Source organism: Mauremys reevesii, linkage group 2 (assembly GCF_016161935.1).
Source record: "Mauremys reevesii isolate NIE-2019 linkage group 2, ASM1616193v1, whole genome shotgun sequence".
Classification (NCBI taxonomy): Eukaryota; Metazoa; Chordata; order Testudines; family Geoemydidae; genus Mauremys; species Mauremys reevesii.
In genome coordinates, this window is record NC_052624.1 from 162,237,603 (window position 1) to 162,265,014 (window position 27,412).

Genomic DNA, 27,412 nt, shown 5'->3' on the forward strand with positions numbered 1-27,412 from the left:
ATGAAGGCTTCCTCTGTTGCTTCAGGTGCAGAGAATTAGAAGCAGGTAGAGGGAGAGAGGGTGTGTCTTGAGGTGCTTCACATGTGTTGTTAACACTTTACAGTGCAATCATAACTTCACATATAATGTTGCCACATATATTTTATCAGGACAATATTGACCAGCAAATTATGACATACTTTGTACAAAGATTATTACAGTAGTATGTAGGATTGGATATATGGGTACATTCTGTCACAATGATACCCCGGTCAAGAACTTAGTAGGATTCAAAAATGAATGTGACATTCATGTGGACAGTGAGATCATCCTGTTATATTACACAGGACTGGAGAAGAAGAAATTAGGGGATATCAACCCTTGTCCTTCAGAATTTGTGCCGATCACTAATGGATGAAGCTTAGAAGGCATCTTCCCTAGTGAGAACCTTTTTCTTCTGGTGCTCACCTCCACTGGAGATAAGATGCTGGACTAAACAGTGTAATGCTGGTGGTTCGCTACTTTGTCAGCAACTCTTATCAGACCTGACAAACTCACTACACCTAACACATTGTGGTCACAGCATTTGTCTGTAAAGGAGGTCATCAAATGAAAGCTTATGTTATACTTATCAGGAGCATTGTATGTAGATACATACTAAAAATATGTTTAAACCATGTAACCATGCAAGGCTGATACACAAGTTTGTCTTAGACAAAGGAATGTTGATTTACCTGTCCCCCTAGGTCTCTGATTTAAATAAAGCAGTGTGAAAGCTGAAACACCATTGTAGCTGGGTTAACTGGGGGATGTATAATCAGAGTGAGAACACACTAGAAACTAATACCACAGGGGATTGTCTTATCTTTGGGGTCAAAATGTTGAGCTTTGGGGAAATATAAGGAGAAACAAAAAGATGCATTTGTTATCTATCACTGAAAGAGCAAATAGGACCATGCTTTTTGCATCCATGAAAGTTGGATCCTGGCCCCAGGAATTGGTGATGCTGAGAGATTGCTTTAGGTTTTAGCCTGTTAAAAGTTATGATTAATATCTTTAGAAGGGTGTTATACTTTTGTTCTATTTATACTTTTGTTTTATTTGTAACCCTCACTGTCTCCATTATCCCTAATCAATACTCTTGAATCTGTGAATTTCTGGTTTTTTTTTAATAATCAAATTTTCTTTTAACTATAAAGTAATCTCAGTGCTGTGATACTGAGTAGTGCATGCCTTCTCAGTGGTATCGAGTGAGGTGGTGTGTATACTGTCTTTTGGAGACAGCAGACTGGTTAATTACTGTGAATGTCCAGTGGCAGGGGCTGGACGTTACCAGGGGATGCTTATAGGAAGTTTGGGAACTGGGGTAACAAGTGTTAACCTGCAAAGCAAAGTAAGGGCCGGCAGAGTTCTGGGAAGTTTCTGTGGCTAACAGACTGGGGGATGGGGAACTGTCATCCAGTTTAGCACCAGCAAGTCTCTCGCTCACTTGAGGCAGAGGCACATGGTGACCTACAGTTCTGGATTCTCTGAAAAAGTGTCACTGATAGAATTAGATGATCTGATTTGGCATGGCAATTCCTGTGTTTTAGAAAGGTGCCTGTAACAGGGTAATGAGGCCTAATCATTAGTCCATCCCATCACATGGTATGGACCTTTTGGAAAAGGTCCAATTTTAAAGTTTGGAAGGTATGATTATATATACACACAAAGACCTCAGAAACGTTGAGAGAGAGGAAGTGGTCCCAGGAGTAAGAAGTGTTGGAGAGGAAAATCTGTTTCTTTAAGGGTCTGGGGCCAGGAGCCTTGCAGAGAAGGTTGCACAAAGTTTCCGTCTCACCCAGTCAATTGGGGATGAGCTGGGACAATAGGACCAGTGTTAATGCTGCTGCCTCCTTCTTTGCAGGGAAGACATCAGCAGGGAAAGTCTGGCCTGCTAAGCCCTCGGAGGCTGATTAAAGAAAAGAGGCTTCTGAGAGAGAAGCATGTTAACCTAGAACTCAATTCCAGAGAGGAGAGCTGAGGGCTACTGCTTAAGGACTAGAGAACCCAGGTCCAGAGAGGAGAGCTGGAGAGACTCTGGTTAAGGAAAGAATGAAGGACTAATTCATACAGCCCAGTTCCAAAGAAGAGAGCTCAGGACTTTTGCTTAAGGATGGACAGAAAGGAGTAGCACAGAAGGAAACAGGAAGAGTTCCAGGAACAGAGACTGCTTATGGGTACAGGAAAGAAGAGTCTTATGAAACAAGGAGACAGAGATGACAAATGTCTGAGTAAGATCTTACTTACACATAGAAGTGTAGGGCTAAAAGAGATATCAAGAAGTCATCCAGTTCATCCCCTTGTGCTGTGGCAGAATGCAGTAAACCTAGACCATCTCTGACAGTGTTTGTCCAACTGATTCTTAAAAACCTCCAGTGACAGGGATTCCGTAACCTCCCTTGGAACCTATTCCAGAGTTTAACTACCCTTATAGTTAGAAAGTTTTTCCTTATATCTAACATAAATCTCTCTTGCTGCACATTAAGCCCATTCCTTCCTGTCCTACCTTCAGTGGACATGGAGAACAATTGATCACCATCTTCTTTATAACAGCCTTTAACATATTTGAAAACTGTGATCAGTTCCCCCATCAATCTTCTTTTCTCAAGACAAAACAGGCTCAGGTTTTTTTAACTTTTAATGTATGGATCTTATTAATAACTGAGAGCTTTAGAAAATGAGAGGAGGTGTGCTCTTTAATTTAAAATGTCTGCCTGGACTTGCTGATAATCTGGATGAAGGGAAATGATACAGGGCTCACCAGCTATGCCACACTTGACCAACACCGGCTGCACCGGAGTGACTTCAACACTATTGCAGTGTCGTTCCTTTAAGAATTGGTATGTGACTTTTAAAAGGCCACTTGTTAACTGAGTCTGCAAATGTGCAAGTCTGCTTAAACAAGTTCTATACAAAAAGCAGTAAACTTTCCTAGAGGCTTTTAAAATAATTAATTGTCTGAGTAAGTTCATTATCATTTAAGATCTATTTTAGCTACACATTTTAATATTCTGTTTTTTGTTGCAGCGCTATTTAGATACTGCCATTCATTGATAATAAGTCATTTATTCCTCATTAACTGTTAGGATGGATGTAGATATTCATTACAGTGAGACAAGAGACTCATTTAACTGCATACAGTACTTGATTATACACTACAACCATTGACTGGAATACAAATTTCATTCCACATGTCTCAGTTTGGTTGTTATCCACACCAGTGGATAGACTATTTTACCATAATCTGCTGTGCTATTTAAAAAAAATAGCATGTCACTTAGCATAACAAACATCACAAAGACTTGTTGATGCTGTGGCCTCAGCTACACTGTGTTACAGAGAGAATGGTTTCCTTACTTGAAACTCATTCGAGCTGTTTCAATGTGTCTTTTAAACCCTGTGATCCTCCTTGATATTTATGCCAAAATCAGATTAACCTTAAACGAAATGAGTTTCAGCTTTAAAAAATAGAAGACCATAACTGATCGTAACGCTGGTCATAGATGCAAGCTTTACTTTATAGTGAAATATAGACATGTGGTGCTTCCTGCCCCCATCCCACAAATGTCAATTTAAACTACCCAAAAGGAACTGAAAAGTATTTTTCACGTTATCGGCTGCAGTAACTACATGTCATTTGAGATCTGAAGTAAGTCTGATTGATTTTTTTTTAGTCTTCATGTCACTACCTTTTTGCTCTCACTTGTTTTATAAATACAAATATCTCTGCAAATGTAAAGTAAAATACCCATCATCCTGACTTTATTTCTAAATGTCTCACTGCTGAAGTGCTCAGAGTATTACACAATTTAGTTTATGTAAGAAAATTATAGCATCAGGTTAGATTGGGACTTTACATCTTGCTCTTTATAAAGGGTGGCCCAGAAGCAGCCCATGAAAGGAATTGTGACTGAATCACATGATTGTTCTCAACCAATACAATATCATACTTTTTTCTACAGCCTAATTTACAGACCTTCCCCAGCTGCATGTCTCCTGGGAGTTGCAAGAGGTGGGTTCTTTCATGTGGCTGTCTGATCGCATGCAAGAGCAGAGCTCTTTCCTGTAGTACTCATAATGGGTGATATACTTCAGGTGTGAAGGTAGGTACGTGGCAGAAATTGTTGGCTCAGTAGCTGTACCAGGGTACCTGCACATCCCCTGCATCATAGGTTGCTGTGGAAATTCAAACTGGAAATAGACTGGGAATGAGACAGGGGCTGGTGTGGGCATAGACACACATTTGTTTATGCAGGTCCAATTGCCCTAGTACCTCATACACCTCGTAGTGAAGGTCTGCAGACAGGGCTGGCCAACAACATTTTGGCATCTGAGGCGGGAAGCTCAAATGCCGCCCCCATTCCCCCTCACTTGGGCCAAAACGTTGAAAGGTCTCAATTCTGCCTTCTTCCTGTTCTACTCCTCCCATGGGAGTGCTCTGCTACCTATCCCAATAAAGGAGAACTAACAACTTAAAATGCCTTGTTCACAAATTTTAAGTAACACTTAACTTTCAAATGCCTGAACAGCAAATATAACTTTTCTTATCTGCATAGTAAACACTGGCATTTTATCTGCTTGAATAATCAAAGTGGTGCTTTCCGTGCCTTCTTTGTTGCAAAGATTTGAACAGCTTCCTGCTGAAGGTCCACAGTCTGGGCCAGCTCATGCTCTACTGAGATGGTTGCAAGGCCGACCAGCCTTTCCTGTGTCATTGTGGAGCATAGATGTGTTTTTATTAACTTCTGCATGGAGAAGCTGCGTTCTCCACTGGCAATTGTTACAGGAAGTGTTAGAAGTATGTGCAGAGCATCAAAAGCATTTGGAAAGAGGGTGGTCATCTTATTTGTGCACATATATTCCAAAATAGCCTTTGGAGTTGATCCTGCTGAAATGTATCTTGAAAGAGCTTTCAGTTCAGCACCTAAATCACTCGCATCAATATTGCGCATGTCACCATGTGTCAATACTATCTCTAGTGACCTGCATTGCTGGTATAGGTCTTTTTCGGGCATAGTGAGGAGTTTTGGAATATCATACAACATCCCAAATATACTGCTGTGTTCCTTGAGCTGCATGAAGTGTTCTTCAACTGACTGTATTGCACAATCTAGCACCTGGTTAAAGAATTCAACTTTGAATTGTTGTTTGGGGTCTCTTATGGGATTATCCCATGCCTCATAATCAAAATGTCTTCTTCTTCAGTAACTCTTGTATTCTCGAATGGGTGGGAAAATAGCTTCAGTGTGAAGTTCCTCTGCCAACTTCTGTGCACTCTTCAGAACATTTTGAAATCCCTCATCTGACTGGTAAGACTGTAGGTATGACTTTGCTTTGTCCAGTTGTCCATTGCTCCAGATATATCAAGGTCAACATCTTGGAGTCTCCTGCCTACAACATTTATTTCAAACGGTATGTCATGCCACAACTCTAAGCCCTGGTCTACACTACGAGTTTAGGTCGAATTTAGCAGCATTAGATCGATTTAACCCTGCACTCATCCACACGACGAAGCCATTTTTGTTGACTTAAAGGGCTCTTAAACATGATTTCTGTACTCCTCCCCGACAAGGGGATTAGCACTGAAAGTGACCCTGCTGGGTCAAATTTGGGGTAGTGTGGACGCAATTTGGCGGTATTGGCCTCCGGGAGCTATCCCAGAGTGCTCCATTGTGACCTCTCTGGACAGCACTCTCAACTCAGATGCACTAGCCAGGTAGACAGGAAAAGCCCGGCGAACTTTTGAATTTCATTTCCTGTTTGGCCAGCATAGCGAGCTGATCAGCACAGTTGACCATGCAGAGCTGATCAACACAGGTGACCATGGAGTCCCAGAATCACAAAAGAGCTCCAGCATGGACTGAACAGGAGGTACTGCATCTGATTGCTGTATGGGAAGTCAAATCCATGCTATCTAAACTCTGTTCCAAATGACAAAATGCCGGAATATTTGAAAAAATCTCCAAGGGCATGAAGGACAGAGGTTATAACAGGGACCCACAGCAGTACCGCATGGAGCCTACCAAAGAACCAGAGAGGCAAACAACTGCTCCAGGTCAGAGCCCCAGACATGCCACTTCTATGATGAGCTGCATGCCATTCTAGGAGGTACCCCAACAAGTATTCCACCCCTGTGCTTCCCTCCTCCCGCACCCCTCCCGGATTACCTTGGCAGTTATCCCCCCATTTGTGTGATGAATTAATAAAGAATGCATGACTTTGAAACAACAATTACTTTATTGCCTCTGCAAGTGGAGATCAAAGCAGGGAAGGGAGGGTGGTTGTCTTACAGGGAAGTAGAGTGAACCAAAGGAGCAGGTTTTCATCAAGGAGAAAAAAACAGAACTTTCACACTGTAATCTGGCCAGTCATGAAACTGGTTTTCAAAGCTTCTCTGTTGCACAGCACGCTCTGCTATGCTCTTCTAACCACCCTGGTGTCTGGCTTTGTGTAATCAGCAGCCAGGCAATTTGCATCAACCTCCCACCCCGTCATAAAGTTCTCCCCCTTACTCTCACAGATATTGTGGAGCACACAGCAAGCGGTAATAACAATGGGAATATTGGTTTCGCTTAGGTCTAACTGAGTCAGTAAACTGTGCCAGTGAGCTTTTAAATGTCCAAAGGCACATTCTACCACCATTCTGCACTTGCTCAGTGTAAGACGGGGGGTACTCACCCCCCTGCGCGCCCCTCTCCGGGGTCCGTCGGTCCTCCCTCGGTCGGTCCGGCCGGCGGGGGCTGGTGACCGGCCGCTGGCCCTCTCCCCTGCCCCCCCCCCCCCCTCCCCCGGCCGCTATCTGGGGTTCCTCCCCCCCCCCCTCCCCCCACCGCCCCTATCTTGCCTCCTCAGTAGTGGCCACTGTCAGTCATGGGCTAGCCCCACCTGGGGGGGCTGACTGCAGTCCCCCACTCATCACAGGCAAGGGTTTGGACCTGCTGCTGCGTCCTACCCCCTGGGCTGCCTCTGCAACTCCCAGTACCTTTTTGGCCCCTTGCTAGGGCGCAGCCCTGGGGCTTTCAGGGGAGCCCCCCCTCCTCTCCCCCTTCCCCAGCCCCTGCTTCACTCAGGGTACCTTACGTCCAGTCCCTGCACTCAGACTATAGTTGAACTTCTCCTTACTACTGTCCAGGCTTCATGAGCCATGGGAGCAAGGGGTAGGCTGGGGTAGGTGCGACCACACGAGTGGGAGAGAAGCCTGAGGCAGAAGCCTCCAGCTGGCATGATATTCCAGGCAGGACTGAATCTCCATTAGATGAAACTTAAAGAAGAAAATGACCTGGAGTCATTCCCATTTTTGTCTAGACGCTCCCAACCAACCTCACCAAGGACAGCCAGGAGCACCCATGTCTGCCCAGGCACCCCCGACCAACCTAACTGAGGTCGGCCAGGAGCATCCATGGGACGACAACAATGGTTAGCAGTCATATTGTACCATCTGCCATCCGCAAGGCAAGGCAAGGGGATGCTGCTGTGTAGCACTGCAGTACCAGGTCTGCCAGCAGCACCCAGGAGATGTACGGTGACGGTGAGCTGAGCGGGCTCCATGCTTGCCGTGGTATGTCGTCTGTATGGGTAACTCAAGAAAAAAGGTGAGAATCGATTTTTTGCCATTGCATTCACGGAGGAAGGAGGGGAGGAGGGCCTGACGACATGTACCCAGAACCACCTGTGACAATGTTTTTGCCCCATCAAGCATTGGGAGCTTAACCCAGAATTCCAATGGGCAGCGGAGACTGCGGGAACTGTGGGATAGCTACCACAGTACAATGCTCCAAAAGTCAACACTAGCTTCGGTACTGTGGATGCACTCCGCTGACTTAATACGCTTATTAGGGACACACACAATCGACTGTATCAAATTTATTTCTAAAAAATCGACTTCTATTAAATTGACCTAATTTTGTAGTGTAGACATACCCTAAGCCACACAGAAATTTGAAGATATGTATGTTTCTGGTGATTCCATTTCCCTCTGCCATTGTTCTCCCATGAACAGTTTCTATCATAGCATTATCCTCCATAATGGCAATTATGGCATCATTTATCTTCCCAATTTGGTGTTTGATAAGCTTTATCGCCTCCACTCGCAGTGTCAGAGAGGATGTTCCCAGATGTTGCTTCAAAATTTGCCATCAATGAGTTGATGCAGAGAAAAATACATAGATGCTTTGAATTACATTAAAAAATTCAGCAGCCTCACTAGAAACTGATGCTGCATCACTGACCACCAAGTTCAATGAATGAGAACTGCAAGGGACAAAAAAAGCTCAAGGGTTTAACTCTCAGATCTGTGTCTGCACTCCTCTGTTCTTTCCTCTCATGTTGGCACCATTATTGTAGCCCTGATTTCTCATGTCAGCTACTGCAATTCCTGTATCTTCCAGCTTTTTTAAGAAGTATGTTTGTCATACGAGCTCTTGTAGTATCATCAATGTCAATAAATTCTAGAAAATGTTCTCTGACAGTCTCCATTGAAGGGACATTTTCACTAGGTTCTGTTGTTGTTACAAAACACACCATTAAAGTCCTTTGTTCCATATGGCTGATATCAGGTGTGCAGTCCAGAATAACAGAGTAATATCTTGCTGACTTCAGATCTGCCACAATCTTCTGTTTGACTTTTGTTGCCAGTAACTGTATGATCTCATTTTGAATTGTTTTTCCAAGGTAGTGGTGTGTGTACATTTCTTGGGTGGTGACTTTTCTTAGATGCTCCTGGAGTACAGCATCAAACTCAGCCATCAGCTCCACAATTTTAAGGAATTTTCCATTGTTTGGCACATACAGCTGATCTGAAGTGCCACACAGTGCTAGGTTTTGGGTAGCAAACATTCTCACAATGGCAATGAGCCATTTCAGAACATTTTGCCAGTAAAGACACTCTGATGCAATCTTCTCTTGGTGCTGATCATCTATGATGGCCTTTAAGCTTAGTCTCATCTCAAGGTCTTTCCACCTATGGAATGCTCTCTATGGATTTGCTGCCTTCTCATGGAATGCCAGATTTCTAGCCAGATTTTTCCAGTCCGTTGTTCCTGTAGAACCCAATGTGGCTGGAATGTTAGACTGGAAGAGTTTGCAACAAAAACAGTCTGCAGCATTGTGGGTTTTGAGTACATAAACCGTGGCCTCTCCACTTTGTCACCACTGGGGATTTCACTCCAGTAATGTGTTGAATGGAAACTTGTATTTTCATTGTCTTTGGGGAACATGAAGTTTTTCACTTGCTGTGGCCCATGCAGTACAAGGAAGTCCCTCAGGCTACTGCTCAAGTGGGTCCACAGTCCTGGATTCTAGACTTCAGGAACTAAACTCAGCAGCAGCTGTTTCTTGTGCCTCCACCACACACTTCTCTGATCTACACTTTTCTTCAGGAATGTGCATGGTTACATCCACTTGAGATGGAGATATGGATGCCGCAGTAGCTGTAAGGTCACCTGCACTCTGACTAACTGGAAGATCAGGCATCTCCTCACCACTCACATCCTCACTGGGGCCGGAAGGCTCACCGTGAACATTTGTGTCTATGTATCTCAGGAGAGCTCCTTCCTGCTTAGATAGAAAAGCTTCCTTTGCTTGCTTTCTTTTTCTGAATGCTGTCCCAGAGGAGTGTTTTCTTCTTTCACTCATGACTGCTCTTCTTTTCCAGCTATAGTGGCTCTCAACACTCAATTGAAGGGGACAAATAAGCAGGCTCGTAGCAGGGCCTGAGTGAGGGAAGATATCAGCATCTTAAGGGCCTAACTGGCTCCTATTACTTCAGTTGACTGCCTGTTCACCTCAAGTGGGTTTAGGGAAGCAGCCGGAAACAGGAAGCTCCCTGAGAAGCTGGTGTTAATTAGTCCAGGTTTTTGGGGCTGCTAGAGAGGTACATAAGAGGCTCCTCCTCCTCCTCTCTCTCTCTCCCTCCCTCCTGCTGCTTTCTGTTATTCCCTCCCACCTTTTCTCCTGCCTGCCTGTTATGTCTCTTGTGCCCTCCTTCCTCCAGCACAGCACTCCACCATCTCTGTGCATCTAGAGCAGAGAGAATACATATGCACCAGCAGCAGACACAATTTTCTACACTCTGGGTCGTAGTGGCACTCCCCTCACCCACAGTCTGGCACCTGAGGCGGCCGTCTCAGTTCGCCTCATGGTAAGAACAGCCTGTCTGCAGAGAAGATTGCAGTCTATAGGCTGGAAGAGTAGCTGTATTGCAGACCTTGAAAGGTGCATCAGAGCAGGGCTTCTACTTGTGCACCTTACATGGTGCTCAATATCCCTCCCTTATTCTTTGCACTTTTGATTTATGTTTCATTAGATAGCTAAGTTGGCAGAGCACAACTGGACAGTATAGTCTTCCTCGGAAGATGCATTTTGGGCACTATCAGTTTTTGGCAAATATGTTTTTCTTTTCATAAGCTGTTTAACCAAAAAATCTTTTTTATATATGGAAAAAAGAGCATTCTTGTGAAAACATTTTGTTTAGTCGAAAACCAAATTTTCCTTTCAAAAACAGTTTTGGCAGAAAATTTTCAACTAGCCCTGCAGAGCATCTTCAACTGCCTCTGAGTTGATGGGAGTTAAAGGCACTCATCAGTTTGCAGGATCAATCTGTTTACAAGTTCAGTGAAAAATATGTTGTAGAATGTATTGCACACACATATTACTCCCAATGACTAACAACTTGGTCAAACTGAAACCATTTTTCACCAGAACACTCAAAGTCACTTTTCAGCAAGTTCTATTTTCAAGTTATGTTCCAACTTTCTATTCTCTGCCATTTTCGCTTCAGAAAGAGCACTGAAATATATCTATCTATATCAATATTGATTTATTAATGGGGAAAGTGAATTTTTTAAACCTGTTTGTACTAAAAGTGGCTGAACTCTTTCTGCTCCAACTTTAAAAATAAGAAAAACATCTTTCAGATCTCAAGCTAAGAAAATGTCAGCAATTTGAGTAACCTAAACCAGAGGATTAGAATGGAAACAAATAGGCAACATTACCATCAGTATCAACATAATATGTCAGTGACTGCCACTCCACTAAAATATAACATTGCTATTCTATCCAATACTAGCTGAAAGGGTGCTTTGATAGTAAGGCAGAATGTCTTTTTTCCCTCAGGCAGTATATTAATTGAAGAATTACAAAGAAGTATAAAAAATGTTTAGCATACAGTTTTTAAAAAGAATTTAAAAATATTTCAATGACGTGCAGTTACTAACTCAAAAGAGAGGATGGACAAAACTGAATTTCCTACTCTCCCACCAAAAAAACAACAACCAAAAACACCCCACTGGGAAATGGTTTGTGTTCCTAAGTGAGTAAGCTCAATTGATTTTTTCAGCCAACTAAGTGCTATTTATATTTTTGTCTTTAAAGTGTTGCACAGTATAATTGGTAAAATATCGAAGCTGATTCATTTAAATTGGTGGCATGGTAGTTGACAACATTCTTCAAGTATTCAGATCTGCGTTAGAAACTGAAGACATATGTTGGGGAAGAAAATGGTGTAGGAATGAAAATATTGTTGATCCACACAGATGGTAACTTTTTCAAAAAAGAAAATGAGCGACAGAAATATGACAGCTGAATAAAAGTTAAAAGCAATGACAAGGTAAAAGTGAGGCCAAGAAGTGGGGGTGGATTTTAAAATAATTCTTTAATAGTTTTCAGAAGAAAAGTTGTTCACTTAAGACTCCCCCCCTCCAAACGTATTTGGTCTAAAGATTGGGCCCAATCTTGCATTCTTAGGTTCCCAAAACTTTTCACTAAATGCAACATTTCATAAAATGAAAAGAATTAAAAGCTTTTTTTGTTTAAAGCAAAATCAATTCAGAAACATAACAGCATACTTTTGTGTTCCTCATTTTCCACTATGGGCCCTGCTCCCTTGCTGGACCATATCTCCCATGATGCACATTACTTGCAAAAGTTGGTGTCACTGATATTAGGAGTAATTCTACTGAAGCCAATGGAGTTACAAGGAAGTAAAACTGGTTTAAGGGCAGATAAAATAAGCCTCCCTATTCATTCTGAATTTAGTTCTATTTTTCTGTTTGCAAATCAATCCTGCTTCCTGTGACTGAATTATTCATTTACAAGTACTCACTGGGGGCTTGATTCTGGAGCCCTTACACATCTTGGTGAGCACTTACCCAAGTAGTCCCAAGGACGCCAATGAATTAAGTGCTTACATATAAAACTGCTATAGCATGTGGAATTTTCTGTTGATTTCCATTTATAAAGAATGGTTTTGAATCTTTGCCCTTTATTTCACTCCAGCTGCCTTTTTTCTACACATCTTAAAATTGCTTATGTTGTCTCATCTTCAGGGCCAGCTCCAGTCACCAGCATTCCAAGCTGGTGCTTGGGGCGGCAATCTGCAAGGGGCGGCAGTCCCTGTTGTTTTGCCCCCAAGCAGCGCGCCGAATAGCCGCCGTGGGCGGGGGGTGGGCAGTCTGTGTGCCCTTAGGGCGGTAAGCGCCTTTACGCGGTGGCGGCAATTCGGCAGCAGCTTCTACGTTTAGCTGTCCGGGGCTGCTTCAGCTAAACGTAGAAGCTGCCGCCGAATTGCCGCGGCCGCGGAAACGCACCTGCCACCCTAAGGGCACAGGGACTGCCCCCTTGCCCCCCCCCCCACCTGTGGCAGCAATTCAGCATGCTGCTTGGGGCGGCGAAAACTGTAGAGCCGGCCCTGCTCATCTTCCAAGTTTTTATGTGTGTACTTGAGCAGATAACGTTGAATTTGACATTATATATTTTTTAATTTATTTTCAAATGAATTAATATTGAGGGTTTACAAGAGAAGAAGCCCTGGAAAGAAAAGAGGAAAAATACAACTATTGTAAGGAAACCCAACTTTAGACACCAGATTCCAAAACAGGATTTCTAATTGAAACAGTTTAATATGTGTCAGATAACTTCAAATAAAAGAGAGAAGTACAGAAATATAATAATTGCTTTGATATGTGGTGATAAAACAGCATAACATGGATGAAAACTAGTTTGAACTTATCAGTCATATTTCATTTCCTTCCAATGATCATTTTTTTTCTGCTGACAAGAAAAAAATATGCTTGGTTCAAACATTAAAGAACATATTTTATTTATAGCCATGCAGGCTTGAAATTCTTCATCCTAAATCCAGACTGAACTTTACAGAAACCTTTAAAAACTCAATTACATTTAGGAGAGGCTGTTTCTCCAGATTTCAGGGTCCAAAATTTTAATATTCTAGAATGAGGACACTTATTCTTTAAGTCTTAATGTCCATCCTGTCATCCTAACCAGGTTCTCTCCATGAGTTCCTTGAAGTTTATCAAAAGACCTTTCATTTTCTATTGTGATCATTTTCTTTCTGTGATATTTATTCTACTAAATGACTGTCAGTATTCAGTGGTATATTTAAGTTGGGTGTCATTTAAAAAAAGGGGAATAGATTATTCATTATGAGTATTTATATATAGTCTCACAAAGCAAAAATGTATTAAAGGTATTTGCTGCTTCCTTACTATTTATAGACCAAAAGCCTCTTGCAATGATTCTTGCAATAGAAATAAAATAAAGAGTTGCAATGTTGACTGCCCAGGAACAAATGGAATCCTATAAGTCCACAGAGTAAGAGTGGCTGCCAATTCACCTTTTATTTTAGCGCGCTTGAATTTGAAATTGACAAATGAGATAATAAATATACCACATTTTATAAAACATTATTCTCCCCATTTTATGGATGAGGCCAGAGAGTTGAGGAGGGTTACTAAAGATCACACAACAAAGTCCGTGGTACAGTTGAGATTAGAATTCAGGAGTTCTTGGACTCTTTTTTGGTGTTCAGTATACTGCTTCATGGCATTTTAGAGCTCAGTTTAATCAGGGATGAGTTTGCTCGTGGATCAAAGGTAACCTGATTTCCAGGGAATCTCACAAATATGTTTTTGGTTAACTTCTCAGTAATCAAAAATCTATAGTTTTCAGAATATGATTGGTTGGGAAGTGAACAAATATAGTCTCCTCGGAATCCAGTATGAAAGAGAATCTCTGCATCTCCTGAATAATGTACAGGGAAGAGGATACAAGGTGATCAGTAAGAAACAACTGCTCTGCAGACTTCCTGATCAAACATTATACCCATTGTATGGGAGAGAACAATAGACATATACCCTGGGGATTAGCAGTGGGATGCATAAATCTGTACTGCAGCTCTAAAACGTTTATTTTTCTGCAGGATGTCGAAGCAAAGACTGAAATCTTATAGGAGAATCATTCTATGACTAAAAATGTTATTCTAAACGTTAAGGGTTGTATTAATTGTGATGGAATAAGTTGGCTTAAAGAGTCAAATGTGTGACTATGATGTGGTTACAGTTCAACATTAAAAGTTTTAAACAAAGTTCTGGGTTTGGTATACAGAGACCTCAACCTGCATTGGTATCATGGATAAAACACTATTAAAAGTCCCTTTAACCTTTTATTAAAGATATAGAAAAGGAAAACAGTTCTGGCTTTTGAAATGTGAATTATTTAATAAGGCTTTCATTTTAACAATATCCCTTTCCTTTCTCTTTTGTTGGAGAGGTTTTATAGAAGGAAACCCCTCTGTTTGACAGGTTTTAGATGATAGTAAATATGGTGATAACTGTCCTTTTGGGGAAATGGAAATGAGCTGCTGTTGTTTCTGTTGTTAAAGTTTGATCCCATTTCCTAAAAGACAAAACAAGACAAACACAAGCAAGAGAGAAAATGTGGCTTCTGTCTCTGGTGTGTTACCTCTCACTTGCAACCTCATTGCTGACAAGACACAGGAATGGCACATGGTCATATTAGCCAATCAAAGAGCTTGCAAACTTTTACCAGAATTAGGCTGTTCAGTGTATTGCTTTTTAGCTACAGGGGCATTGCAGTCTTGGCTAGCTAAGCTAGACTCTCTTAAGCAGGAGACAAAAAGAGAGGTTTAGGAAAGAGAAGAAATAAGGTGGGGAGAAAAAAAAGGGCACATGAAGGGAGGGGAAACAAAGTCTCAAATCCCAGGAGGTATTTGGGATTTAGTCAAAGCCAATAGACAAAGTGATGTCATTTGGGTTCCCCTCTCTCTCCTGGTCTGGTCAAATCATCTCTCAGGATGAAGTCCCAATGGTGTGACAGTGGAACCTGGGGTCCTATGTGATGGTGCGAGATGGCAGCCATGCTGATGAAGCTCAGTCCTTTCACCCAACCAGTCTCCCAGGCAGTTGTTGTCAGATTGCCTGCACTTTGTCCCCCAGACTCTCTTCTTTTGAGGACCCAAAAAGAATCGATAGGGGGAATAGCCCACCCCCTCATTATCTTGTCCACTAGTTAGGCCTAATTTCTGACACACCAATTTCATTAATTAATTTCCAGTTCCACACTTCATGCCTGGCAAACAAGAGATCTTAACACAGTCCTTGAATTATATCAGTAGGCCTTTGTATTTGGACTAATCCAGTCTTTGTCTCCCTTTTGCAACTTCTCCCATCTACATCTGTTGTTATAGGTAATTGTAACATTCTATGAACTTTCATTTACTTCTCACAGATAAGCTCACAATTAGGGTAAATGCGTAGGCCAAAAAACTATAACAAGGCAAAACTCCCTTTGAATTCAGTATCTAACTAAACTTTGTTTTATATAACAGAAATGAAAAAGTTATTAGTGGAGGAGGACCCACGCTAATGGGTGTGGTCATATTTTCTCTTTCTCTTTCTTTCTGACTGGGCTTCCTGGTCTTTGGGACTGATATTTCAGTCAACCCAAATACATAAGTATTACTGAAGTGTATAGGAGTTCTGGATTTATAATTCTGCTGGACTGAGGCCTACCACTCACATCCAGACTTCAGTGGGACTACTTACATGCTTAAATTTAAACATGTGCTTAAGCACTTTGCTGGATCAGAGTCTATATCAATAACCTAGAAGCAGCTCAGTAGAGTGAAGACAAGAAAATAGTTGTGATCCTGCACCATTGAAGTCAATGAGTGCCATTGACTTTAGTGGGCACAGGGTCAATCCCAATAATTGACAGGTTACAGTTGTTAGGCTAATTTGGGAGATTCTGATGTAGTAAAATCCAATCTGGGTTCAGCATGTTCTCTTTCATGGACAGTATAAGCAAAATCAGGGTGCTTTTCTGAACAGACCTGCTGTGTTTGAGTTTCAAGTAAGATATAAGCACCTGCAAAGTTACCATGCTGGCTGTATACACTGAAATGCCCACACAAAGTTTCAAACAGAAAATAACTACTTTGTATCAGTATGAATATACTGGAGGAGAACATCCATGAATGTTTAAAAGGTAGCTTTTAAATTATTTACTGTATAATGTGAAAATTGTTCTGTAAACACACAACTTTTTCACAAAATTTGTTACTTTCCTAGTTTATGAAGCATTTTAGTTTGATTTTTTGATTTTTTTCTTAAAATTTATATGGATCTGATGTTTGTCAAAGGCCAAATTAAAGGTGACTGATGTGTCAGAGAAATCAAGTAATTTACATTGTGGTTTCTGAAACATGGGAGATCATTAATTTGGACTATAAAAATTGCTTCCTTGTAATCAGGGGCGGCTCCAGGCCCCAGCACGCCAAGCGCGTGCTTGGGGCGGCATGCCGCGGTGGGCGCTCTGCCGGTGGTCCACCAAAGCCGCGGGACCAGTGGACCCTCCACAGGCACACCTGTGGGAGGTCCATCGGAGCCGCCTGCCGCCCTCCCGGCGACCAGCAGAGTGCCCCCCGTGGCATGCCGCCCTGCTTGGGGCAGCGAAATGTCTAGAGTCACCCCTGCTTGTAATAGTCTGATTCCTACTAGGAGTCCAGACTACTTAACCTACAGTTCTGGTCATGCATAGGTTGTGTCTAAGTAATTGAATACCTTACCTAGCCTAGCCCCCCCCTTCTCTCTCTCTCTCTCTCTCTCTCTCTCTCACACACACACACACACACACACACACACACACACACACACACTCAGAAAGTGTTTTCCTTTTTACCTGGTTTGGTTCACCTATATATAGTTACAGATTTCTTAATAAAATAAACATAATATCTCTGACATTGCCCTATTTGTGCAAGTTTCTGTATTTACCACAGTCAGTTACTGGTTGAGTTCCTTCCTCATAAAAGCAAAGTTAAAACTTGTGAAAAGAGTCACTGTCTACCAGCATGTAGAGTGCTCAAATAAATAAATAAAAATGCAAATTTCAAATTATGAAGGAAAAACACTTAATACTTGCACCAGACCTGGCTTGTATATTTGAAAGGCCATCTCAATATTGGCTGCACAATATTGGCTACATATCATCTACCATGATTATGAACATAATAAGCATATTATTATTTTTTAAATCTGAAATAAAAAGAGTAAAACTTCTTGCACTATTGAAATCTAATGAACTCATCATCCTCTTATAAACTGAATCGTGTCTAAAATTTCATGTCAAGTGAAGAAAAGAAAATATTTATATTAATGAAGCTGTAATACCTTAATAATGTCTCTAAAATAGGAAAGAATATCCTTCTTGCCATTATCCCCTTACTCATGCAGTTTTCATGATAATTTAGACTCAAATCAACAGGTGTGAAATTTTAGTTGAATCAATTGAAATCAATGACAAAACTCCCATTGACTTCAACAAGGCCAGGATATCATGCTGTGACAGTTAAGCCTTCCTAAAAGATGTAATGTTGTCTGTCTTGAATTTTTAAGAAAGAATTTCAAATCTTATTGAACTCCATTTTATCACTTGTGCTAGATTTTCTCGTATGAGGCATAAACTATGAGATTTCTTTCTTTCTTTCTTTCCAGTTCCTTAGCATATTTTATTTGCAATCATTTGTTCTGTTTAGCAGGTTTGATATGGCCTTTTGTCCAGGCTAATACACCTCTACCCCGATATAACGCTGTCCTCGGGAGCCAAAAAATCTTACCGCTTTATAGGTGAAACTGCGTTATATTGAACTTGCTTTGATCCACTGGAGCACGCAGCCGCCCCCGCCCCCGAGCGCTGCTTTACCGCGTTATATCCGAATTTGTGTAATATCTCGTCGCGTTATATTGGGGTAGAGGTGTATCTGTTTGCACATTGCATGTTACTATGCAGATCTGCTATCTTGTTTTACATCTTCTCAGTAAACAGATATGAACACAGAATCTTGCATGAATGTACAATTCTTCTTTTGAGCCCTGATAAGTTAATGGCCTCAGTGATGTCTTGTAGAAATTAATCCATGGGCTACTTGTGTTGTGTTGCAGGGAAAAAAAATAGTTATTTTAATCAGTTTTAAACATGTTGCATGACAGTTTCATGGAATATGGTCTTATTATTTTGAGAAATAGAGAAAGTGAATCAGGATATCCTAATATTCATTATTTTGTATACCTTTAACGTGTCTCCTTTTATTTATCTCCTCTCTAAATTAAGGGCTTGTCCACAAGGCATGACAATGCACAGTAGAGATATATGATTTCTAAAGCGCACCAGCACAATGCACACTAACTGGTCTGTGTAGACCCTGCTGGGCTGTCATGAACTAAAAATTCCCTCATGTTCATTTATGTAGTCTCATTTCAAACTGTCCACTTAGTGTGTAACATGTTGCTGCGCTGTAGAAACAACACTCCTTTAAAATTGATTGCCACACTGAATAGACAAGCCCTAATTGTTCCAATCTTTTCATTCTCTGTTCCTATGGAAGTATTTTCTCAAGTTCCTTAAGGGACTGTGCATGGTATGCACGTATATATGCAGTCCTTTAGAGAACTTGAGAAAATACTTCCATAGGAAGATGGAATGAAAAGATTGGAACAATTAAGGCTTCTCTACGTGTGCACATCTATCTACCTATAGCATGTAAAATGTTCATCTATATGTTAAGCTGTCAAAAAGACAGAACTCAAACTTTCCTGTGCTTATATCCAGAAACCATTTGATGCTGGAGTTCATATGTCAGTTAAACAAGAATTAAAATACTATTCTAATATTTCTAAAGTGGGGAATGCAAAGCAGTGAAAAGAATTGTCAGTGGCGCTGGAACACTTTTTACAGTGGGGTGCTGAAAGCCAGTGATCCCCAAACTTTTTACTTCACATCCCCCTTAGCCATGTCTGTGCCCTCTCTCCCCAGAGCTGGGGCCAGAACCAGGCTGAGGTGCCGGGAGGTGGGGGGACATGGACAGGGTAAGGGGGCTGAGACCACAGCGGGAGCAGAGCCCCGGGAATGGGTCCTGCACAACCCCCCACACCCCTAGTTCCCATGCCTATGAGAATTGTTGCCCACGGTTAATTACAAAGGAGGTATTTGGAATATTGGCATATGGGCAATGTATGAAGCACATGTCTGCAAGCACATCTGTCTGGGATGCATTGCTCATCAGCAAGGATAAATTTAACTGCCAAATCAAAAACCTTCAAATTATTGTGAGAGAAGATATGCAGTATGAACTCTGACTCAAAAGCATATAGTTCTGTAAAGAGGATGAGAGGAAAAGGGAATAAAGAACTTTGGCAAGCTTTTGTGCTAGACACGGAGTGGGCTCAAAAGCTGTTTTCAGAAACAAGATGTAACTTCCTTGGCAAAAAGAGTTTTTTCGTTTTCCACCTATTGTAACTTGTTAGACTTGCTGGAGCTGGAGTTATCTATTGTTCTCACAGGAGCTATAATGATATAGAGAGAGCATTAGAAAGTAAGAACTGAATGCTGGCAATGTTGACATTGTGAGGCCTGGCTGTGCTCTGCATTCAAAACCTACATCTTGAGCAGCCCATCTCAACCCTTTAGGATATCTGTGCTGTCTTGATGCAGCAGCTCAACCCATACCCTTACAGGACTCTGCTCTGTTGACAGCAGTGGTGGTGGAAAATGGTTATGGGTCTCCTGATGCCCATATTGGGGGGTGGCAGGGAAATAGGTTCTTCCTAGATTAATGACATCTGGGAAGATAACTGGGTGGGTTAGCACAGCTGAAAGCCAACAATCATGACATGCCACTGGAAGGAAATGGGGCTTTTGCAAGTAATGATGCACTACGTTGATGAGAAGAAAAATGAGGTAGAGAGAAGGATCTCCTGTGTTATCCCCCACTCCCACAAGAGGTAAAGTTTTCCTTTTTGGGGGCAGGGGATCCAGTCTGGGTTCAATCTGCAGCAATTTAGAGGCTGCAATAGACTTCATAGGCCCTGTGCCGAGAGAGAAGGGGATAAGCATTCATAGGGCAAGAGACTGTCTCAAGTGGGAACACCCTCATTTCTGTTTGTAGACATGGGTGTCTTATGTACTCCCATCCTCTCCCAATCTGCCTATCATGCTGAATGGATCAAAAGTCAGGTTGTGGGGGGAGGGGGCAGAGCTAACGCACCTTTACTCCTGTGTTATATTGGGTCAGCATTTGACCCTAAATCAGCAGTAGTTAACTTTTCCCATCTAGAATTTGCTTTTTGGCAGCTTGAAGCGAGGGCTGTTTTCTTTTTTTTCCCCCTCTTTTTTTGATAAATCAGATCTCAAGTATTTTATTGCCACTCAGAAAATGTAATTAAAAATGTCAACAACACATCCATGTGTCCTCTGGAAGTAATCAAGAAACCATACCCAATTCATCGTTCAGTCTCCTGCATACAAAGAACAGCAGACGATGCTTTATCAACAAAAATAATTGGACTTGTAATAGATGAGGCATCAGTAATGACTGAGACGAGGATGGTGCACTTTATTAACCTTGCAGGTTCTGTGGATGTATATTGCCATGAAACAGCTGATTTGTCCTTGTGAGCCCTTTTCTGGGAACTAGCCTTACACCAGTGGTTTGCCAACTGGGGTTCAGGAACCCCTTGGGGGTTCTGGAAATGTTACAGGGGGTTCTCGGGAAAAAAATCCCTAATGGCGGACACAGCTATCCCCGGGCAGCAAGGAGCTGGCAGCCCAGAGCCCCTGGACTTCCAAGAGGTAAGCAGATCAAAGCAAGCATATCTATCACACTGAGGAGATTTAAACTTCAAGAGTCCTTATAAGAAATGGAAAGGGAGGTGGATGTTTTTTCTGTTTTTTAAATTAAATAGGCAGCTAGTATTGTTTTTAAAATGATTATGAAGAACAAGGTTAAACCTTTTGTAATTTGCGTTGTTTGCCTGGACTGCTCAAGACATGAATGCTTGTGTAGGAGGAACAATTGGAGTTGGCTTCTTAAATACTTTCATGCTGTTTCACATCTGATACTCCTTGATGAAACATAGGAGCCTTGTCTTATAACAGGCTTATTCAAAGTGGTACAAGTTATAAAAGTGAGATCTTGGAAGAGTGTTGCTGTTTTCATAATGCAATAAAAATACTGTAATGATAAATAATAAAATAAGATCACTGCTTTTATCATTTATACTCAGGTAAAGGAGAAAATCCCTGGAAATATTCATTTTTAGGAGGGGGGTTGCGAACCATGACATTTTAGTGAAAGGGGTTTACAGGTTGTTAAAGTTTGGGGACCACTGCCTTAGACAGATATTACCTTTTCTCCCTGGTTTATGTTAAAGCCCATTCAGGTTATTGGAACCTTGGAATGGGTTAATATTTGGAAGAAACCTGAAATATGATCTTTTCCAAAATTATTAGCTAAAACCAAATGTTCAGCCTCAATCCTCTATAAATATCTTCTGTCATCAGATGAATATGAAACAGATACATGAAATAATGGAGCAAAGACTTGATGATAATGTGGAAAATAATTGCCAAATGCTCCCTCCCACTCTCACACATGTGGAAGGCCATAGGAGCATTAAAACTACTAAACTCCCCCGTGTTCCGTGTTTCCTTTTGGTATAGAAGTAGATGCGGAGTAGAGGATGGACAGGAGAGTGGCTACTATTAGGATCCCCAATTTTAAGCATCCATCCACAATCTATCCAGGAGGCCAGCTGCTACTAAATTCCCTGGGCTTGAATATCAGCATTGGAGTTGATGCAGAGAAGTTCTTTGCAAAGCCATTTGATTTGGGTGACAGTTTCTCCTGCCATCCTCTTTTAGAGTATGTCTATACTGCACCTGGGAATGTGCTTCCCAGTTTGAGTTTTCCCTAAATCATAGAATGAAAAGGTAAACCTATAAATTATTTTTGCACAAAAGGTACATAATGCTTTGAGAGATGGATTTAAAATAACAAAATGTTCTTCACACCTGTTCCCTTACTTAAGCTTAACCTATCTCTGGATCTGGCATATTCCCCATCTATGTTGGAGAATCAGTTTACATTGCTTGTAGCCTTCTCCCTTTATCTTTGTGTCTCAGTCAGACTGTCAATCTGTTGCAACCTGGCCAACTTTTCTGACAACTTCCCCCGCTCCATTTCTGTCAGGGGTGCCTTTTAGCCACTTGGGCTGTTCTTTTGGTTTAAATCTTTTAAGGTTTTGTTTGATCCTGGGTGTATCCTTGGGGAAAATAAAATATCCTAGTTTGGATGGAACCAGATGGATGCTAACTTCCTCCAATTGATGGCCAGTACTTGTTATCTTAACTCTCTTGAAGCTCTATATGTGACGGTGACTTACCTGTGTCATTGTTTGACCTTATAATAAATAAAAATAATAATTGGAGATATACCAATCTCCTAGAACTGGAAGGGACCTTGAAAAGTCATTGAGTCCAGCCCCCTGCCTTCACTAGCAGGACCAAGTACTGATTTTTGACCCAGATCCCTGGGATTTGTCCCCAATCCTCAAGGATTGGGCTCACAACCCTGAGTTTAGTAGGCCAATGCACAAACCACTGAGCTATCCCTCCCCTTCCACGCTCAGCCCCTCAACAACTCCTTTACAACCTCCTTTGACTTAACTCTGTGCATTCACTCAGGCAACTATATGCAATTAAACAAGAAAACTGACTCACACATAATACTCATAAATAATACATACTGTCATAAATGTAAAGGGAAGGGTAACCACCTTTCTGTATACAGTACTATAAAATCCCTCCTGGCCAGAGGCACAAAATCCTCTTACTTGTAAAGGGTTAAGAAGCTCAAGTAACCTGACTGGCACCTGACCAAAAGGACCAATAAGGGGACAAAATACTTTCAAATCCTGGGAGGGGAAGTGCTTCCTTGTAACAGTAGCTACTAAAGTCAATGAATTCTGCCACCTGTTATGTGAATGGGTTTAATCTTTTGCAGTCCTGACCTATGTCAGGTGATGGAGCCCAGGAAATTAAGATTTGTTTTACCAGCATTCATATATGCCTCAGCTTACTTATGCCCAAAGAGAGAGAGAGAGAATGAAGTGTTATCTACATACTGTTTTTGTACCAATCTAACTATTTCAGTTAGAGAAGTGATTTTATTTTACCCAAATAATTAAATTGGTACAACCCCCAGTGTGGACATAGTTATACCAGTATAATGGCACCTTATACCAGTCAGTATAATACAAACCACTAAATCCCCAGGAATAAGCTACGTCCATATGAGCACCTTTATACCAGTAGAATTGCAGCCACCTGAGGAGGTTGTTCTGCTTTACTATTCCGGGTTCTGTATCATTAAAGATATATGTTAAAAAAATGTATAGACAAGCCCTACCTCTGACAGAAACAGTCTCTCATGAGAACATCACTAAGAATTACACTACAAAGCTAAGTACAACCATGCCTAGGATCCATTTCCAGAATACACCAATTGCTAATTCTTTTTTTCTTCCCAATTGTGGTATTTCCTCTCCTCTTTGCTTTTCTCTTTCTTCTTTTTTCTTTGTATCCTCTTCTGTCTTTCTTATGTGTTATAGCCATAATCCTGCATTCCTTTCATGATCAAACATCCCACTTAAATCTCTTATTATTCTTAAATATAATCATGATACCATAATCCTTTTAAAGCAAATTGTGCCATCTTATCCTATATCAAAGTTTTGTATGTTTCTGTAAATTGATTTTACCTTTCACCCTTAAGAAAGGATCTCTGAGAGCATCCCTATTTTGGAAAGCAACCTATTTAAGGAGATAATACACTCCATTTTAACTCCTTTTTCTTCGGTTAAATTTTCACGTTGACTGTATTTCCTCATTTTGACTTAAAGCCAAGACTAAGTAACAGACATGATTCAAATCAACATACTGTGATGGGGTATGTATCCCACATATGCCCTGTAGGGGTTAATGTGTTCCTAAAATACCTATTATGGTACATAGCTGCACCTGGAGGGAGAGTCAGCTTAACAGCTCATGAAGCCCAGCTGGACAGGAGCAGGCTAGTTAGTATAACTCCAGGAAGTTGAGAACAGAAGAGGAGCTGGGATTGCTGGCTGGTTGATGTCATAGCACACTGATGGGGCTGCTGGGGAGCTGGCTTTCTAGCTAGCTAGTTTGAGTGGCTCTTGCTGAGTTATACTTTGGAGTGAGATGGAAGATATAGTGGAGAATACAGAAACCAGTCTAGAAGATGATGGAGACAGAAGACTTGGCACAGATTAGGAAAAAGAAAGGGGTGGATATGCCAGAGCTAGAAGAAGAAACAACAAGCAGAAAGTTAGCAAAGAATAAAGAGGAAAATCTACTTTAATAATAAAGTCACTAGTTAAGGATGTGAAGATGAGGGATACAAACCCTCTGAAAGTGGCAGAGTGGATTTTTTAAAAAGTGCTGGCATCATAGAAATAACTAGAAAGCTACAAGGAGGAGATCTGTTAATCGAAGGTAAAAACAAGGAACAAGTGGGGAAACTGTTATGGATTAAACTGTTAGCAAAACTGAAAGTAAGTTGCCAGCGTATCTGATATAAGCAAGTGGAGTTGTATATGGGGTGTTAGATGAAATGACTGAAGACGAAGTAAAGCAAGGCATAGGGGATGATAACATACTACATGCTAAGTGTCTAATTAGCAAGCTATCAACAGCTGGGCTAGTGACATTTAAGGGAGAAACCCTTCCAGATAGGGTAACAATAAGATATATCCCATCCCTGGTGAAAATGCCAAAGGTTTGGACATATGGCGAATATATGTAAAGGGAAAATTAGATTACTCCTATACTAATTATGTGGAAGAGATAGAATTAAAGTGTAGCAACTATGGATGAAAGCACAGTGCTACATATGGGAGTTGTATAGCAGAAAAGCAAGCAAGAAAAATATAAAAGTTACAAATAGCATCTCATGTGTGGAATGTACTAGGAGACATCTAAGACCAAAAGGCGAAGAGGAAGGGAAACTGTAGAAGAAAGAGATAAATACACAAGAGAATAAATCAAAGGATATAATGAGTGATTCAAGGAAAATAGGAGAAGACATACTATGCATAAATAGAGGTTTATAGCATTTAGGATTGAAGTAATAAACTGCTCATCACAGATGGGGTGGTGGGGACCAGAAAAAGTGAAAATTACAGTTAAAGAAGCAGAAAAATATCTACATGTTAGCAATTTATCAGTGGAATGAATCCATGCTTTTTTAAATGATGAAATACTGAAGGATAAATGGAATAGTAATAACTATTTATTGTTGGAATGCATATAGCCTAATAGCACATGGACAGGAACTAAAACAAAAAATCTTGATAAAGATACTATCCCTATTATAACTTGCATGCAAGAAACATGGTTAATAAGAAAAGTAGATTTCAGAATCCCAAGGAATCCGATCTACAGACAAGACAGGGAAGTAAGAAGTGGTGGGGGGAGTTCATTCATGAAGGAAAACCTAAATTATCTTGAAATTGAGGCAAATACATTTAATATTATTTCAGTACAGAATAAATCAGTATATTTGAGAATATATAATGTGGAAAACTGAAGATTAAGGATTTGACAGAGATAGTGGAAGATGCAATAGGCACACACACATCATATGTGGAATCCTATACCACCATAATAGAGTGTGGGGAGGTGGAAAAATTTATAAGAGTGACATATTTAGAACAATTCATTGATGAAAATAATTTAGTAATACTAAATGATAGTACACTCACTAGATTTAATGTAGTCAATGGAAATCTCTCCTATGTAGTCCTCAGAATTGTACCAAGTAGTATAGCAAGCAAATGCAGCTGGGAAGTCAATAAAGAGGAGGGAATAGGAAGTGGTCACTTCCCAGTACTTACGCTTTATCAAGATAAAGGCAATGTTGAGGATAGAGGAATTTAGTTGCAGTATAAATAAGGGAATCTTGATAGCAGTAAAGTTAGCTATATAGAAATCAATTCCCCTCCAGAGGTAAGCCAGGTGTTATGATAGAATGAAGAGTGTAAAAAAGCAATTAAAGAAAGGAACTAGGCATAGAAAAAGGGGAAAAATACAATGAATATTGAGGACTTAATCAGATATAAAAGGAACAAAGCAATTGCACAAAGGCCTATTAAAAAGGCAAAAGAAAGCTGGAGAAAGTAGCGTGGAAAAATAAAGATACTGAAACATCAGAGGCAGATTAAGAAAATGAATGGAATATGGAGTAAGAGCAATATGATACCAGGTATCATTTTATCAGCTATATATCAGGTATCATTGTAGAAAGCCAAAAGATTCAAAAGCTCAAATGAAGAAAAAGCAGAAGCCCTAGCAGAGATATTCCACAACGTTAATTACGATGAAAATCAAAGTATAGAAATTTGTGTGAGGGGAAAATAATACTAAAGAGAAACATAAGAACTGGAAGAGGAGAGGCAGGTGATGATACAATATTAACAAAAACTTCTGTATGAGGGAATTTCAGTAAACTATATAGATAAAAGCAAAAACTCTCTGCAACATACAAGGATGATGTACATAACAAAATGCTAAAACATATAGATGAAGGGGCTCTGAAAGTATTACTAAAACTATACAACAGCATATGGGAAACAGGTGAGCTACCAAGGGAGTAGAAACTAGCAGTTGTAGTCCCAGTGTGGAAACCAGGGAAGCTGCAAACGAGCTGATCAATACAGGTCAATTCCCCTTATGTATGGGTATGGATAAAGCCATGGAAAACATGGTTCCTGAAAGATTAACAAAGTTCCTAGAGAGAAATGGATTTCTAGCTAATGTGCAAAGTGGGTTCAGGAAGGGAAGGAGTACAGCTGATTATATAGTAAGAGGCACAATAAAGTATGAGAAGGAAAGTCAATAGAATACCAGGATTGGAAGGGACCTCAGGAGGTCATCTAGTCCAACCCCCTGCTTGAAGCAGGGCCAATCCCTAGACAGATTTTTGCCCCAGATCCCTAAATGGCCCCCTCAAGGATTGAATTTACAATGCTGGTTTTAGCAGGCCAATGCTCAAGTCACTGAGCTATCCCTCCCCCTGAGGTGGGCAGCAGATCTCTTAGCCCATGCCACTTCCCATTGGCCTGGAGCGGTGAACTGTGGCCAGTGGGAGCCGTGATTTGGCTGAACCTGCGGATACGGCAGGTAAACAAACCGGCCTGGCCCACCAAGGTGCTTACCC

At 41.0% G+C, this 27,412-nt stretch overlaps 1 long non-coding RNA gene across 3 annotated transcripts in view; it reads left to right on the forward strand.

The window, feature by feature from the left end:
* Positions 1-27,412, forward strand: part of LOC120398390 — a 118,103-nt gene that overhangs the window by 58,883 nt on the left and 31,808 nt on the right. The window contains exon 3 of one of the 3 annotated variants that reach the window (XR_005594344.1): positions 1,886-2,252. The exons of the other annotated variants lie outside the window; for them this stretch is intronic. This is a non-coding gene — a long non-coding RNA (uncharacterized LOC120398390). The remainder of the gene's footprint in view (positions 1-1,885; positions 2,253-27,412) is intronic. 3 annotated transcript variants of the gene reach the window in all.